This window comes from Cyprinus carpio, chromosome A19 (assembly GCF_018340385.1).
Source record: "Cyprinus carpio isolate SPL01 chromosome A19, ASM1834038v1, whole genome shotgun sequence".
Taxonomy (NCBI): Eukaryota; Metazoa; Chordata; class Actinopteri; order Cypriniformes; family Cyprinidae; genus Cyprinus; species Cyprinus carpio.
The window spans coordinates 18220769-18238624 of record NC_056590.1 but is presented as its reverse complement, the minus strand read 5'-3'; the positions used below and the strand labels follow the sequence as shown (position 1 = coordinate 18238624).

The 17856-nt window shown below is 36.8% G+C and overlaps 1 protein-coding gene across 2 annotated transcripts in view; it reads left to right on the top strand.

Moving 5' to 3' along the window:
* Window positions 1-521: 521 nt before the first annotated feature.
* LOC109111482 (phosphoprotein associated with glycosphingolipid-enriched microdomains 1-like) overlaps window positions 522-17856 on the top strand; it is a 51726-nt gene continuing 34391 nt past the window's right edge. The window contains exon 1 of one of the 2 annotated variants that reach the window (XM_019124424.2): window positions 522-730. The gene's annotated coding sequence lies outside the window, so the exon portion shown is untranslated. The remainder of the gene's footprint in view (window positions 731-17856) is intronic. The other variant, XM_019124422.2, reaches the window with a different exon arrangement.

Below are 17856 nucleotides of genomic sequence, written 5' to 3'. Positions count from 1 at the left end.
TGTCCATACAATTGTGTTTAATCTAAAATTTTATCTTTTAAAGGAACACATTCACGCTTGTGTGTGTGGTCTTTAGATTCCTATTCATTTTGTAAATATTGCTTAAGCCTAACAGTTTAAGAACAATCACACCAGCATAGATGAAAAACGATCAGTACACAATTACAAGTTTATTTCAGCTGTTGTACTCAATGATAACAACTAACAACATAGTTTTAAAGCATTGCAAGCTACAGCACAACGAACTGAAATCAAAGTAATGTATACATTTATGCTGAATGTCTGGAATCATTCAGTAAGTGACGACTGCACAAAAAGTGCAGACTAATAAAAACATTATAAACTGTTACAAAATTATGAACAAATGTAGTTTGGGCATAGGTTTATGCAACGCTGTAAATATATTTACCTTTTTTAAAATATTCCATTAAACCTGCTGAGAAAATTCTCAGTTCCACGCGCATGTCCGGGAATCTCATGAATATTCATGTATGCTCCGCCCACTGAAACCGAAAATCTCGTAACACCGGTGTGGTGTGTGTGTGTGTGTGTGTGGTAGGGGTACGCATCGCGGTGCGCACTGCAGCTCTCCTGCCTCACTGGCACTGTCCTCCGTGATCGGTTTTAAATACGGCATGTTGTTTGAGTGCTGCTGTGAGCTCGCGGAACCTGCGCTTTTCCTCTAAACTCGAGAGTGGAGAAACAGCTGATCCACGGATGGTCGTCTGAGGTAAGTGGTCCTTTAACATCAGCCCACCCGAACATTACATGACTGGAAAAGTTGCGCGGAGCGAGACATATCTTTACTGAGCCCGAGCCCGTATGACTGTGAACTTCTCTCCTGTATTTTGTGTGGCACGCGTGAGAGAGGACAGACGGACGGGCACTGTTTCTGAGCGCTGCTTATTTATATGACGAAATTCCCTGCATACCGATTGAGGGAAAGGTGGAATGTAACGGAATGATATTGATGGCATGTGTACGTCTTAAGATAATTTGGTATCAGAGTTTTAAGCATATTAGAGACGCGAGTCATCTGTTGATTTCTCAGTTATGCTCCTGTATAAGAGACATGGGATATTTAAACACAACTAACATGTGCTTGACCTTAAACAAGGATTAATCCAACATGTAAACAATAATCTAAAGACAGTGAGAGCCATAGTTCCTTAGATTAAATCCTTCACCCATGCATATGAAATAATTTGTTCATATTTGAGATATATATGAGCATACTTTTTATTATAATTTTGATTCAATGGCTCTAAAAAATGTCAAGTGGTTTAATCAAAAAGTAAAAAGTACTAAATACCTTTCAATACACGAGTGTGTGTTTCAGAAATGTTTTCATATTTTCAAGATAATTACAAAAACACTTGAATTTTTTTTTATAATTTACATTTTAATTTAATATATAAAATAATAATAATAATAACAATAATAATAATTATTATTATTATTAATCCTGTATGGTTGCTCCGTTTTATGTGACCAAAATATGCCATTACAAAAAAGGCATATATATAGCTAAATCGCCATCACCTGCTTTCAAAATTATCCCAAATTAATAGACATAGACAAAGAACGCGATATTGCGTAGCTTGCGATTGATTTTGACGCAATATTTACACTAAATCTCGTAGCTTGTCAGTGATCTACGGCTCTGTCTATTAAATGCAGGTCCATTTGAAAGCAGGTGATGGCGATTCAGCGGTAATCACGGAACCAGATTTACTGACTAGATGCGCATGATTATATCGTTAGATATATCGCCCAGCCCTAATATATATATATATATGTATTATATATATATATATATATATGTGTGTGTGTCAGGGGCATTTCCTCTGAGGAGGCAAGGGAGGCAGTGTCTCCTAAAAAAGTTGGATGAGAAAATAATCGGTATTACAAAAATAAAACCGCGCAAATATGACCAAATATGATATTAAAAGTCTAAAAGTCACTCGTTTTTATAAAGTTACACTGTCCAACAGTGACACCCGCAGGTAAAGTTACAGCGGAGGCTTGCCTCCCTTCGGTCCATTGACTTTCTGGAGAGACCCTAAAGCGTGCCATGACTTTTCTGGAGGCTCATTGAGATGAATGGGGGAAACTCACGTGAGAGAAGGCAATGTCTCCATCGCGCTATAAATGGATCTGATCGGTTAAGGTTGGATGTGATTGCTTCCTTTGATAAATCCCGCCCCTTGTTTTCATGCAAGTCAGTTTCCTGCTTAGATACCACTAATACGTCAGTTTTTAGTGAGCATTCAGCATGATGAAATAAAAGATATATTGTATCTTTGTGACTGTGGCAGTGTTTACAGAGCTTTTATGACCTGAAGTTGACTATTAAAAAGAACAGCTGAACATGAGTTCACAAATAAAAATATTGGTAACATTTTAAAATAAGGTGTTAACTTGCATGAACAAACAATGAACATTTATTACAGTATTTATTAATCTTTGTTTACATTAGTTAATACAAATACAGTTGTTCATTGTTAGTTATATATATATATATATATATATATATATTATATATATATATATATATATATATATATTTTTATATATATATATATAAAGCCCCACAAATTGTCAAAATTACTTTTCTTTTTCTTCAAAATTTCAACGCATTCATTGTTCATCAGATGTATATTTAAGTAATTTTTAGCCTGGTCAAAACAAATGAGCATCACTTCATATTTATACTTTCATGATTTGATCAAAAGGCAAAGAACCTTGGTTTGTGTATGAATTAACTTGTGTAAATAAAATATCAAACATATAGAAATATCTTTGCTAAGGAAACAGCACTGGACTTTATCTTATCAATTTTAACTTAAACAAATAGACAGATCTTTTTTCCGCATGCTCACTTTATACAGCTGATCTTTAACCTTTAATTTTCCCGGTCAGAATAGTGCTAAAGGTAATGCCCTCAGATAACTTATCATTAAATAGTAGTTGGTTGCAGATGGTTATCTGCAAGTCAGCAAAGTCTGTAAATATCAGTGCACTCTAAATGTACCCTCTCAGCACAAAATAAACCCATTGCGACATGACAGCTATAAAGGCAGACACAGCGGTTTAAGTAGGATCACAGTGTATTGTCTTAAATCCATTGGTTTCCCAGCATCTAAGAGGCATCTAGACACAAAAACAGTAGGATTGAGGTCAAACACTCGGGACAGAAGCCCTGCCTCACATATTTATTAGACAGATAGTGTTTTCCTGGTTGGCTGAGCGTAGCTTCAGGCTCCGTTCCGCTGCTTGCACTTTCAGCTCTGCAGCAGTGGCAGGTTTTACTCTGCACCTGTCCTTTACACTGGATTTGCTACTTCTGCATAGTAGAAATCAGATTTCATGCTTTGGTACAACAAAGCATTGTCAGAAACATTTTTATTGTTGGTTCTGACCTTGGAGCTGTTTCTCAAAACTGAAGCAAATGAGCACCAGTAAAAAAGGCTTTTGAATTCACAATATATCGGTTAGCATGCCTCTGGTGCTTCATGGAGTTTTGCTCATAAATGTCAAAAGAAAGGGTGCGAGTAAAAGAGAGTGAAGTTTCCCTCAAAGGGTTGGAATCTTAAATGGAACAGAAGTAGTTTGAACTGTGAAGTCTGAAGCAGTTTTTGCTATTGAGAATCGTCTGATTGGATTCATGGATGTTTCTACAGCTGTGGCTGAGTTCTGTAGGGGGTTGTGCTAAATCAGTGATCTAATGGAATATAATCCCCAATGCGTAAATGGATAATTCTGTACATTATCATTGAGCTTAAAGGAATGCTGAAAATGTACTCACACTCAGGTCATCCAAGATGTAGATTACTCTGATTGTTCATCGGAACATATTTGAAGAAATTCAGCATTACCTCACTTGCTCACTAATGGATCATCTGCAGTGAATGGGTGCCATCAGAATGAGAGTCCAAACATCTCAGTTCTCCACACAACTCCAGTCCAGTTAATGTTTTCTGAGGTTAAAATGTGTATTTGTAAGAAGCAAATCCATCATTACATTTTTTTAAAAAACTTTTTCTGTTGCTTCCAGCTGAAATATGAGTCCTCTAGCCATATTATTGCTTTCTCAAAGTTGTCTCATCTGAATCAGAAGTGCAATAATAAAGCAAAAAAAAAAAAGGTGGATTTTGATGTGCGAAGACAACCAGGGATGAACGTTTTCACTGATGGGAGCTTACTTGTGTATTATTGGGATGTTTTTATCAGCTGTTTGGATTCTCATTCTAACGGCACCCATTCACTGCACTGGTGAGCAAGTGATGTACTGCTAAATTTTTCTGAATCTGTTCCAATGCAGAAACAAACTCATCTACATCTTAGATGGTCTGAAGATGAGTACATTTTCGGCAAATGTTCATTTTTGGGCAAACTAATGATATTGCTCAGCGCTCGTTGCTAAGATGCACAGCAGGAGATGAGATGTTCACTGTGAGTAAATTGAATAAAACCAGATGTTCTGCTAATGATCATTAAGTAATAAACAAGCAGGATGCAAACATCTGAGCTGCTTTGATTCGGTGCAAGTAGAGAACGTTCGTGCAGGTTAGTCAGTGATGCGTATATCAGTGACCCAAGTATATCTGTAGTCAAGGAAACAGGAGGAAGCACTAGAATGCCGCGTTTCTCATACAAAAGTATTGAGAAAGCGTTTCCAGACTGAAACACTTTGAAATTCATTTATCATGTGAAAACTGTTGGTTAATGTTGTCTGCTGTCAAACAGATTTTGTCAAGGCTGTAAAAAGCTGTAAATCATCATGGTAGATGGATTGCAAATGTTATGTAATAATAATATTGCTTTGACTCAGCTCTACACAAAACTATGCAAATGATAAAGGCTAATTCAAAGACTATCATCAGCTTCCTGATGATAATGTTTCTGAGAACAGCATACCAACAAGAGCTGAAATGATTCCTCGAGTTAGATGTTATAAGAAATGCTCTGATGAAACAGTTTTGCATCCTAAATAAAGAGGATGTGTTCAAGCACTAAACAAACAAAAGTATATTCATGGTTTCACATTAACTGTGTGATTCTATATTAAGGGTAACTTTCCTGTGCACTATGAGGATTAAAAAAACAAAATAATCATTCTAGTTTTGAATCGCTTTCAGCTATTTTATGTGTTTAATCACTTTTACCTATGTTGTAAGAGTGTTGAAGAGTACATTTTTGTACAGAATTTTTAGCTTCCATTTTATATTTCTAAAAAGTGTAGAAGAAATCTCCTACTTCCATTTTCTGCAGGTTCCCCATTTTTTTTTTTTTTTTTTTTTTTTTTTTTTTTTTTTATTGTGAATAATCACAGTACCAAAAACTGCTGTTTCATGGCAAGCATTTTTGGGAACTATTTTTTTTCTTCATAAAAACATTTCTTTTTAGTTCTCTTGGGAAATGAGATGTGATGAAATGAGAAATATCATTGCTTTTATGATTTTTACATCATGATCTGAAAGTAGCTTTATAAGATTATCAAATCGAATAGCATTTAAGTATTTTACTTCAATTTCTTTTTATTTATGCATATTGAAAGTTAAACTTGTTTACTTTTTTTACAAAACTGAAAAATGTCATTTTAATCACAATCACAGATTGTTTTTAGTATAATTTGTGTTAGTGATAGTGTGGATTTGTGATGGAAATTACATTGCATCAGATCTTTATTTCAGGACATGTGGTAATTATTTCTCAAAAGTAGTTTGAAGTTTATTTATTTTTTTTTTTTCTAGATTTAAAGTCAAAGGTGCTTCTAATTGAAGAATCACCCTGCACAGCAAACCTAATTGGCTTAACATAGTAAAACATTTATTGAACATGTTTTAACTGACCCAAGACACATGTGAGATAAATATTTTAGTCAAATGTTGGGTAGATATAATTTTATTTTCTAGATCATGCAATAGCAAAAGTGTTTCATTCTTGAAATGTAAGGCCATTGTGACTTTTTGTTTCTATGTACAAACTTTTCTTTGTAGGTATGTAATATATATTGCTATAGTGACTCTGAATGTTTTGCCCTGAGAAGAACTACAATGTCTGTATGGCACACCAATCTAAAACTCATTAATGACACATAAAACATGAAATTATGGGAAGCCGTTGTTTCACTCCTGAATCACAAACTAAATGTGGCCAATTTCTCTTTAATGCTATGTCGATAAGATTCTCTGGAATTTTGATTCGACACTTCGATCTGTTTTTTTTTATGTGAAGCTGACAGCGTTAGCTGTATTCAGACATGTTTGGCCGGTCTCAGACACAACAGGGCTCGTCTGATCTTGTCACACTCTGTTATCGAACGAGGGGGCAATTGCAATTTTCTCAGGATAACAGGGAGGTAAGTTTGATTGTTGTTTTGTTGACTGCACTCACTCGCTCTACGCCGCTCAAATAGAAATTGCTTCCTGCTGAGGAAGTGTCTCACTCTTTCTCGTAAACAGAGCAAATTTAATTAAACCAAATTATCAGAGTGGTGCTGGGAAATCAAAGGCTTCTGGAGAGCGTGCATACTGTGCCACATCAAGCTCACCCTGCGTGTCATTTACCTCGGTCCCATCGTGGGAGGTCATGCTGCAGATAACTGGACTATTAGAATAATGTCACATCCACTTATGACTTCAGTCAGCCGTATTACAAAGCCACAGGCAATCATAGATTATATTCTTGTTATTATGATGTTTAACCTTTTGTATTCACATGATTCACAGAGGCAATATTAACAAACAGGATCCATTCAAGAGGAATACTGTACAACATCATATTTTTTATAAATAATAACGCTTCTGAATAATCAATTTTTAAGATTCCCTTTGTGAATTTCTGATTTTAGAATAGTGTTCTTGGCTTCATGAGTAAAATAGGCATTGTGTTTATTATTAATTGAAGAGATTTACACATTTACACAGAGTGATACTCTGAACATGGTTTTAAAACCATTGTGTGCTTTAAAATGTAAGCTTCTACAACAGTTGTCTGTTTCATCAAATATATCAATTCACAACCCTTTGGTACAGTAGTTGTAGTGCTTCTGTAGAAAATAACATTTACAGTATGTATAGGGTATGTAATGATTTAAAACGTACGTCATTTTTGTTGTATAGCAAAACAGGAAATTCTAATTGTCCTCTGGGTTTTAGGATTACTAAACAGTTGTATTATAAAAATGAATAGATTAATCATATTCCAGTGTTTCTGGCACCGCTGAATCTGTCACCACTGCTAAATGTACAGTATCATGGCTAAATAAATCCTATTTTACAAAAGTTGTCAATGTAACTATCTGCTCTGAAGTGCATGAGATAAAAAAGACCATGTACTTCAAAATAATGGCAAGAAATCACATCTTTCTGTTTACTTTACAAAATACATACTGTGCAACAAATGTCCAAGTCAAAAGTCTTGTTCTTTTATATAATAATTCAAAAAGGTTCAGAAACTCAGGAGTTCCTGGTTTGAATCAGTCTGAAGAATCCTTTACTGAACTCTTTGTATCAGTCAGATTGGTTACTAAATCATCATTTGGCATGCTTACTGAATTGTAAACTATTATCATCTTGAAATTGCATAATTAAGGGTTGTGAGACCTAAACCAGCGTCATTACTGACTAGTTCATATGACATCCTTCAGTCCAACAGTTTTTTTTTCTGTGTTGCAAAGGACCAAACCATTGATGCTCATGTACAGTAGTACTACTGTTTATGGATTGTCATTTAATTATGTTCTTGCAACAACTGCTGTGAATGGTTTTAGGCAGTGTCTACCTTCCTGTTTATGATAGATTTCACAGAGAGAGTTTTCAACTGAATGTTGGGTCTGTGGGGACATCTGAAGAGCTGTAGGGTTAGTTTGGCATGCTGCCCGTGGGTTTATATGGCACACAGAGGGGTTCCAGCCTCTCTGTCTCTAACCATTCAGCCGTACAGAGCGAGCAGAACACTGCTGCCTGTTTTAGAACAGCCTCAGAATGAAGCCGGTCTGTTTATGAGAAATGAAAAATGATGGTTTACACTGCACAATGTTTTTCTCCCATTTCTTCTTATGATTTTATATTTCAGGTGTGATGGTCAACATGTGGACACTGTGATCAAAAGATTACAGCGTGTGTCCTGCAGGCTGTGGCTTATGACCGAGCCATACAAATGGTTCTCTGTTTAATCGTCTTCAGAAGAAATGAAGTCAGCCATATTTACTCACTGGCCGCAAGCAGACAGTGTTTGTGTTGTTGAAGAGAAATGTGTGAAGTCAGGTTTCTGTTGTGCTGCTGAAATGGCAGGAACGTGAATTAAGGAAAACTGCAATGACAAGCCATTTCTGCTTATTTATTGAGCGTGGTTTGTGAGTAGGGTTGACCGCATCAGCAGAGAAAAATCAATTTTTCTTTATTTTTTATGCGACATACACCATTTGAGAATTAAGTCAACCATTTATGGCCTATCTTATACAAATTATAATTCAGTTACATTACTGTTAGTGGCCCAACAACAATGCTTTGCATCATAATTGGTCTCTTTTTCTCACTCTTGCTGTTGACACGCACAGTGATGAGCGGAACTGTGATCATTTACACACGAGCAGCTAATGATCCAGTGTTTTCAGCGTTTCAAAGCAGCTCGCTTCAAAGTGAATTCTGAGAACTCCTTCACTGCATGTGAAGAGATGCAACGCGTGCAACATGCACTAGTCACTCTTTTTCACATTTGCATAATCAAATTTTGTGGACGATGATGTTTACAGCATTTCATGAGATTTGTAATGAGAAGCATTTGTAAACCTTTTGTCAGAAACATAAAGGTCTCCCTGTAGTTTTCTGCCCAAAACTCTTGGAACTGTGCCCTGTATTGATTTAACAATCATTTTTAAATACTGACAGTTCTGTATCATGCATGATTGCTGGCTACTCTATTTGCACAATTTGTGCTCAGTTCATTTCTTTGTCCCAGGGGACATAAACTTCCTGATCACTGTGATCTGGTGGCCGCCTTCCCGCATGGGTGGGGGAAGATGGGGAGACCATATCTGCAATGTTATATTGTAATAACCTCCATGCAGACTAGACTTTTCTTATTAATTGGCCCTCCCCTTTTCTCTTCCTTTCGGAAATGTGCCGTTATCAACAGAGGGCATATTTATAAAAGGCCTTGAAAAACAATGGCTAGCTAACAGACAGCTGCTATAGCCACCTCTGTGCCCATTCTGGCCAAATAACTTCAAAGAACTACTGTGGTAGTTTGGACCGACATTAAATTAGTTCTGAGAACAGGAAGTAAATAAGAGTTTGGCAGTAGTGCAGGCCAAATACCTTTGCTGGATTTGATGCATCAACATTGCACTGCGTAGCATAAGTAGTTGAGCTGCTAAGTATTTCAGAAATGACTTGAAGAAGTGAAACTAGAATTATTTTCTAAGTTAGAGAGACTGTGAGATGTTTGTGTACATGTGTGATCTGGACACAATAAACAAAATATTATTAGCGAGTGCCATGGTTAATTACAGAAGATAGAGGTGGTAAGTGTGAAGTGTGTTTCTGGAACTGTTTTTTTTTTTTTGTTATAGACCAGGGGTCAACAACCTACGGCACGTGTGCCAATAGTGGCACGCAGAGGGATAATCGCTGACACGCGAGCATTAGGAAAAACTGCATACTGATGTACATTTTGAGGTAATAACTTCTCATAATCACACAACAAAAAAAAAAAAGAAATGCACATAAAACTAACAGAATTAACTTGCGCGTGAGAGCTGCACATAGGCACTTCAGATCAAAGCCTCGGCAGGCTAACAGCGCTCGTCAATGTCAAAATGTCAGAGCTGGCCAATCAAATCAAAGTAGGCGGGGTTTACTGTTGACAGAAGCAGAGCACAAATACTATTAAAGTGTGAGAATTAACTTGTGCTAATCTACGGATGCGTGCGAGAGAGCTGCACATAGGCACTTCAGATCAAAGCCTCGGCGGTCTAACAGTGCTTGTCAATGTCAAAATGTCAGAGCTGGCCAATCAAATCAAAGTAGGCGGGGTTTACTGTTAACAGAAGCAGAGCGCGAAGCGTCAGTTTAAAGTTAAAGAGAGTGAAGTAAGATGAAGCTGCAAATCATTTAATATTCAACAATACTATTAATATACAAACAAAACGTTTACGATAGAAATGTTAAATGATTGACAGCTATATCCAGTGATGCAAAGTACTCTAATTGTTTTTTCTCAAATATGGCCATTTTGAGATAGAGAGAGAGATGTGTAAATTTTCTGCGTCTGTCTCTCTCTACAAACAATAAAGCTGAGTTTAATTTTACCCCTCTCCTTGCTAAGAAATATAATGTATCGATTCAGTATTGATTAATAAAAGTCGTGTGGCAGTGCTGACAACAAGTTTATGAGCTTCTGAATGTTACTTTTTGCACAGCGCGATCTCAGATCTGTGTGCCAGTGACGTGTGAATTTAAGCAGCGCATATTGAACAGTGATTAAACTGAACGGTTTTAATCCATTGGCCTTGTCACACACACACATACAGTGATGTTCAGTACGGTCACACTGAATATCTGTTATTCAAGTAACTTTTGAAAAGTTTAAAAAACAATTCATGAAAAAATCTTCCGAAACTATTGGCATGAAAATCAAAGAGGCCTATTGTTTTTTTTAATCGTATCATTTAAAAATGTGTATGTACTGTATAAAGCATTAATGTATTTTGTATAATACAGAATGCATTAAAAAGGGGGGGGGATGCACAGGGGGGTTGCACAGTGGTTAACCAGAAAAATTAAAAATGGCACGTCATGCCGAAAAGGTTGCCGACCCCTGTTATAGACAGAGACCGTAGCTCTGTAATTGTTCTCTGATGTCCTCAGAGTGTGTATGTGAAATTTTATCTCAAAATACCCCACAGATCATTTTTTATAGCTTGTTGAAATTGGCACTTTTGGGGTATGAGCCAAAACGCGCTGTTTATGTGCATGTCCCCTTTAAATGAAAATGAGCTGGTGCTCCCGCCTCCCTTTTCAGAAGAGTGCGAAGCTTCAAGAGCTCATGCTCGCGGGCATACCACTGGTGTTACGGTTTAACTGGTGGTGACCGTGTTACTGATCCTCACATTGCTTCCAAACACAATTTTCAACTACCACATTCCTATTCACGATCATTCTGGTAGTACATGAAGGCAGCATTAGTGAAAACAGGCAGAGACAATGGTAGCTTTAGCAACATTAGCCTTACAGAGAGCCAAGAAGCTCTTTTGGAAAACAAAATATGAGGCGTGATGCTTACTTTGTCAGGTAGTGTAGGTAAGATCTCTACTTTTATGTCTGTTACCTATATAAAATCAATCTGTTACCCAAGATGGTAAAGGATGCATGTGATGCCAGTTTATACTTTAGACAAAATGAGGCATAATTATGCTGTTTTTTTTATTGGTAATGTGTCAGTGGTGCCTGAAAATTCTGTCTAGTTCTGTTTAGCTTGAATCCTTACCAGGATGAAATCGGACAGCACAATAATGTCACTTGTTCTGATAATGGCCCTGTAATAAGAATAAGCCACATCATTGAATTTCCCTCATCTCTTTGCTTTCAGTAGTGTATGTCAAAGCAAATCAATAATGGGAACACAACAGCATGGTAAAATGATGCGATTAGGGCCATTACCCATGTTATTCCATTATTTCTTGCCACTGTACCCATCTGTGGGGTTGTTTTCCATCAAAGCAAGTAGAACATTAACTCTATTCAAAGAAAGTGTTTGTAAGCAGTGGAAAAACCAGCGGCTGGTGGCTTGCCAGGCTTAGACAATATGGAAATGTGCTGTGCTCTGTGTCGGACAATAGCTTGGGGCTCTATTGTGAATCAGGCTTTGGCATACGCCCCCTTCTGAAAGATCATGTGACTGACAGCACTGTCATGCATTGGTTTGGCTACAAACTGAAGGAATGCTTTCTTAAAGAATTGTATTATTATCTGAAGCATGTTCCCACACACACGTTTCAGTCTTGGGGTTTCTAGGAATGGCCAAGGGTTGTGTACAGGGGGCTGCCCTCCGGGGAAAAGAATCCTTCATTGTTTTTTTTTTTTTTTTTTTTGTGAGAGTGCTGATTAGTGTGACAGGCGTTGGTCTACAGACATTATTACAATGATAATGTCCTCTGCTTTTCATGCCTTCATAGTGTCTGCTAACCAAAATAATTACTGGTCATGCTCAAGGAATAGTGTTGAGGATTATGCTAATTCATACCAATGTGATTATATGAATGAGTAATACTCTATAACGCTTTCAAATTAATCTCTCTCCGGGTCCCGTATGCTTGTATGGCAGGATAATCTGTCCAAATGATACCAGTGTTTGTCAGCGATTGGCTTAATGGAGCAGCCCTCTCTCACAGACACATACTGTAGGACCTGAAGAGCTGCAGCTACCCCGCTCATGTTGCTGGATTTGAAATATTACGGCATCTTTTATAAGACCAGACTCTTTTAAGACTAGTTGCTGTGGTCTGTCTGGCTGTTATCTTTAATCATTGTGTCAGAGCTGCTATAAAATGCATTTTGAAAGTTTAACTGCAGGAAAATTAATTCCAGCAATACATTTTTGATTCAACCAGTTTCTCCAAAACCCAGAGGTGAAAATTATACAAAATTTTGAGGTGAAAATGGGAGGAGGACTATTTAATGTTAATAAAATTGACAATTAATTTCAGTTCATATCTCAGAATGTGTATTTTTTGTTTGTAATTTCACAGTTGTAATATCATAAAATGTTAATGAAGTCGCTAAGCACTGCATTTCTATCGCTAATGTGCCGAATCTGCTGATGTAATTACAACCACTAGGTGATTGAGAAGGGCAGAGGGAGGCCGAGGGAGAGATGAGCTCTCGTGCCTCAGTTGGTAAATAAAATTAGCCAATCAACATTGAGTGTTCACTTTCAGCTATGAGGAGTGTTGAGAAAAGAAACCTCATAGAGGAGGCTAGCCACCCTTCCGATATATCAGCCAATCATAACACGATATTAGTTTGAACGTCTCGCGCTGCACTGATAATGATCCAAGTACTTATGATGAGTAGCGATATTGAATATTTGATCACCAACAGATTTAACAAGCTGTCATTCAAACAGTATATTTACAAATTAAAAAAAGGGAAAACACGTCTAAGCTGGATATAGAATATAGCAGTCGGCTTAATTATATGGCACAACAGGCAGCTCTCTTTTAACACAGACTTTTAAGAAGGGATGGATGTTTGCTTTAGGTGATGGAACAGGTAAGTGAAATTTTATTATATTGTTGTATGCGTGTCGTTTCTTTACATTTTCTGATGAAAAGCTACCAAAAAGCCATTTTAAAGCGGTTAAGCAAATAATAATAATAATCGGCAGGGACAGACCAATACAATTAGTGTGCCTCCTCTATTTTAAAACCCATGGGCCGAAGAAACTCCAGTATCTGTTTTAAGCTTGAAGACGATCTTTCAGAAGAAGCCAAAGTTGAGATATACTGAATGGTTTGGTAAAACTTGAAAAGCTTCCTATCAAAATTCATTATTTCTCAGTCTTGTTTTGCAGTAAAAGGAAAAAAAAAAAAAAAATCTACTCCTTTTCAAAAACAATGTACATTTACTTTAAGTAAAATATAAGTTTATATGTGTGTAAATGTTTGTTTTATTAATGCTTAGTCTTACAATATCATCCAGACTGTCCAGATTCTGATCTCACAGTTAAGGAGTTGTTCCTGGAGAAAAATTACATCAGGATTGGATTTAACTTTCAAATTTGAATCCACATTGTCTCAGATATTTATCCTAAAATTTCCCATTTCTGAAATTGCTAGTAAATTGCTATTACATTTTGTAATTGTAATTAAACACATTGAATTAAACATGACATTTTAAAGTAGAAAGACTGAAACAGTAGTTGCTTGTAAAACTCCAGTATTCTTTGAATAGTCTTTTTTTTTTTTTTTTTTATGTGCATTTATTACAAGTGTATTTTGTCAAATTGCCAATGCCATGAGATAAACTACGGCTATATTAAAAAACATTTTTACAGTGCAAAATTCACATGTGTAGCATAAATCTCATGAAAATTATTTCATGAAAAATCTTTGAGCTCATATTGAAATGTCTGACTTTTGATTTTAGAGGTTCAAGTCTGGGTTTAACGCAGGCCAGTCAGGATTTTTCACACCAGGCTCAGTAACCCCTATTACTAGTGGCATCCTACGACCGAGCCACCTTAAAAGCCACTGAGAGTTCTAATAGAGGGCTGAGCACAATAGTCAAGTAGGGAGGAAGCAAATGCTCAAGCAGAACAGATGAAAAAGCAGAAGAATACCTGAGAACTGTTTTGTCCTAATATAATGAGAACTTCAAATCAGGATGTTCCTGGCCTTCATATATTCCACACTACCACATGTAAAGTTTGATATTTGACAGGTAATTTAAAAGAAACATTTAGAGGCAGAGAAAGGAAGAATAAGGGGAGGGAGAAGTGTGTGAATATGTGCCAGCAAATGGAGAACAATTGGTGGTAGCAAGAAATCAAGGGGAAGTAAAAAAAGAAGCGGACAGCTGTGCTGAGGGTGATTCAGATTGTATGATAATCACACACCAGGAGATGACTGAGAGGACCGGAGGGTTATTTAGTAAGAGACATGTTGTGTAAGACATTGTTCAACTGTAAGTTTCATCTGATGCCTGCTTTAAATGATTTTTGATGGCTTTATCCATCACTTCCCTCAACCATATCAGTGGAGGTTTTCACGCGTATACATTCATGCATTAAAAGTAACCCGACCAGCATTGTGTTGAGTATGGTTTTTTTAAGCAAATGAAAAATACATTCTTTGAGAAAGAATCTTAATAGCATAAGGATTTTTAGATTCACTTACTGAAAAAATTGGTGTAAACGATCAATTAAAAATTCATTAAAAACTCATTTTTTGTTGTATAAATAGCTGCATTGGTCACATTAACTAGTAGCCTGCGGCCACAGTGGCGCTAAGAAAGGCATTTCAGACACGGAACAAGTTTTTACATTACAAAGACAGTCCCTTGGAAGAATATACACCGATGGATTGGGCATTATAAGAACAGGAACTCCTATTTAGGTCCGTTTTGATTTCATGTTGTTCAGGTAGCCCTCGGATTTGAACAGATTCCTGCCAATGGGGCTGAAAGAGATCTCTTTCATTTCCCCCTCATTTTCAATCCCATTCCTCCAAATATGTGACCGGCAATTTGAGAGCGTCTCTTCTCATTGCTCCAGCACCTTCTAGGCAGGATGCCAGTACTACAAGAAGAAGACTTGTGGTTTGTAAGTGAAGAAGTACTTAAAGAACACAGGCAAGTAAATCTTCAGCTAAGCTGTATGCTGTGGTTTCTGTGAGACCTATAAAATCCGTAAATGTCATTTTTCCATCCTTACCCTCATTTGTCATTGGTAGGGCCTGTGAGCTAACAGAGCCCTAAATCACACTGAAGTACATACAATAATACACACTCCCCCAAGACATCAGACTTCCACCCCAGCTGTTCCTGCCGTTTAACTGCCGCAGGCAGAAATAATTGCTGCAGAACGTTCCGGAGAATGACTTTGCGACCGAATCTCAGCGAGAGCCAAGAGGCCAGAAAAAGGCACAGACCATCAAAACAGATGCTTCATGTTCCCTCCAAATTGTGAATGAGCCTTTATGGTTTGGACTGGTGCTAAGATTTCTCACATTACACTTGCTCTGTCTCTTCATTTCACACACAGTTCTCCATCTCTTCAAAGGAAATAATCAAGGTTTAAGTCATTTCACACATACTCAAGCAGCAAGATAGTCAAGAAGCAGCTATGTGACTGCAACCGAAGGACGTTTCTGATAAATAACTGAACTGCAGGTTTATACAGAAGAAAATGAAAAGTAATTTATTTTTAAATAAATTCATTCATTCATATATTTACATCCAAATGATAATAATCTACCTTAATTAGAACCCAAACTGTGGCTATTAACTGCTCAAATCATCTGAATAGAAACTGCATATTTAACACCTATGCTTCTTGTTTAGCTTGGGCGGATTGTGTGAATACTGTTTCCTGTCAATATGGGTGGTAAAATAAATATGCATTAAATAAGCACTCAGATGCTTTAAAGTTCTTTTACTTGCAATTTAAGAATCCTTTAGTGTGATTCATTGACTGCGAATGTCTTACACTAAGATGCTTGCTCCATTTTCTGTTTATTTATAGCTTTTTCTTTTGATCTCTCTAATTATTCAGCCTGTCTGTGCTGGGATTTTGGGAGGATGTTGCATTTTTGGTGCCATGACCCGAGCATTCTGTATTTTAATGCAGAGCAGTGGAGTGGGCAGAGAGGTGCTTGTCGTCTGCCAGATGTGCACTTGGAGTCTCCATTGGCTTTAAATCCCAGAGTTAGCATTCCCGACAATACTCATCTTCCAGAAAAATTCCCCAAGTGTGGGATTTTGGCCAAAGGCGGAGAGTTTTGGGAAGTTTTTACCTAAATAAACTGTCATTTGAAATATTATGTTATTGTAGGCTGGAAATGTTATATATTTGAGAATATTTGGCAAGCACTTTAAAGTGATCCTCTCTTTTTTTGTGGCTAGAGGAAGTTTCCATATCCACTTGAGCATTTAGTTGAGAAGACAAGTTTACATTAAGATGAAAAGGGAAATATTTGAAACTATAATGTGCATGGGAACCATCAGGCCACATGTGTTGATGTGGTCGCTCTGAGGTTTCCTTTTCACCGCCAGTAAGGATAATGCTGGCAGCTGTGAGGGCTGTAAAGCTAAGGGTTATGGGAGAATAATAAGAAATGAGCAGAGGTGCCCACCCATAGCGTGCTACATGTTTGTTCAAATCAATTCTGTTGAACTGATTGGACACAGATGTGGAGTATGAAAATGGACTGTGGCTATTCAGTATATGTACTTCTACCAATTACAACTGTTGGAAAAGGTTTTGGGTCTGTACGATTTTTTGAAGTTTATTAAGTCTTATGCACATCCAGGATGCATTTATTTGATCAAAAATGCATTAAAACAGTAATATTCTGAAGTATTATTACTATTTAAAATGTTTTCTATTTTAATATATTTTAAAATGTAATTTATTCCTGTGATGCAAAGCTCAGTTTGCAGCATAATTTCTCCAGTCGTCAGTGTCACATGATCCTTCATAAATCATTCAAATATGCTGGCTTGCCACAAAAAAATTAAAAAATAAAATAATATTTCTTATCAATTCTGAAAACAGTTGTCCTGCTTAATATTTCTGTGTAAACCATGGGTTTTTCCTGGATTCTTTGATGAATAGAAAGTTTAAATAACATTTATTTGAAATAGAAATCTTTTGTAACTAACGAAATGCCTACTGCCACTTTTGATCGATTTATTGTATTCTTGCTGAATAAAAGTATTAATTTTCTTCAAAAAGAAAAATCTTACTGAGCCTGAAATTTTGAACGGTAGTGTATTCACCAAGGTGTTTTGTCTTGCAATACCTATTCAAGGCTCAGTCAAACTGTTTAACTTGAAGCTTAATTTTACCATGTAATGTATCTGAGAGGTAAAGTGGTTGTCATACGGAACAGTACGTAGCTCTGAGGACAGAACAGGCGGTAGAGAGAATTACATCAGCAGCCAGAGTCCATCACTAGTGATTATAATATCACAGCTTTGATGCCCTGTGTCGTAACTCCATTAAAGGTCCTTTGTGTGCTGTCATCTCTACAAACCGACTCCTCACTCAGAGAGAAAGCAATGGATTGTCTGAACAGATGTGACAAATACAAGATTGTCCAAAGAATGGAATGCATTAAACAGAAGC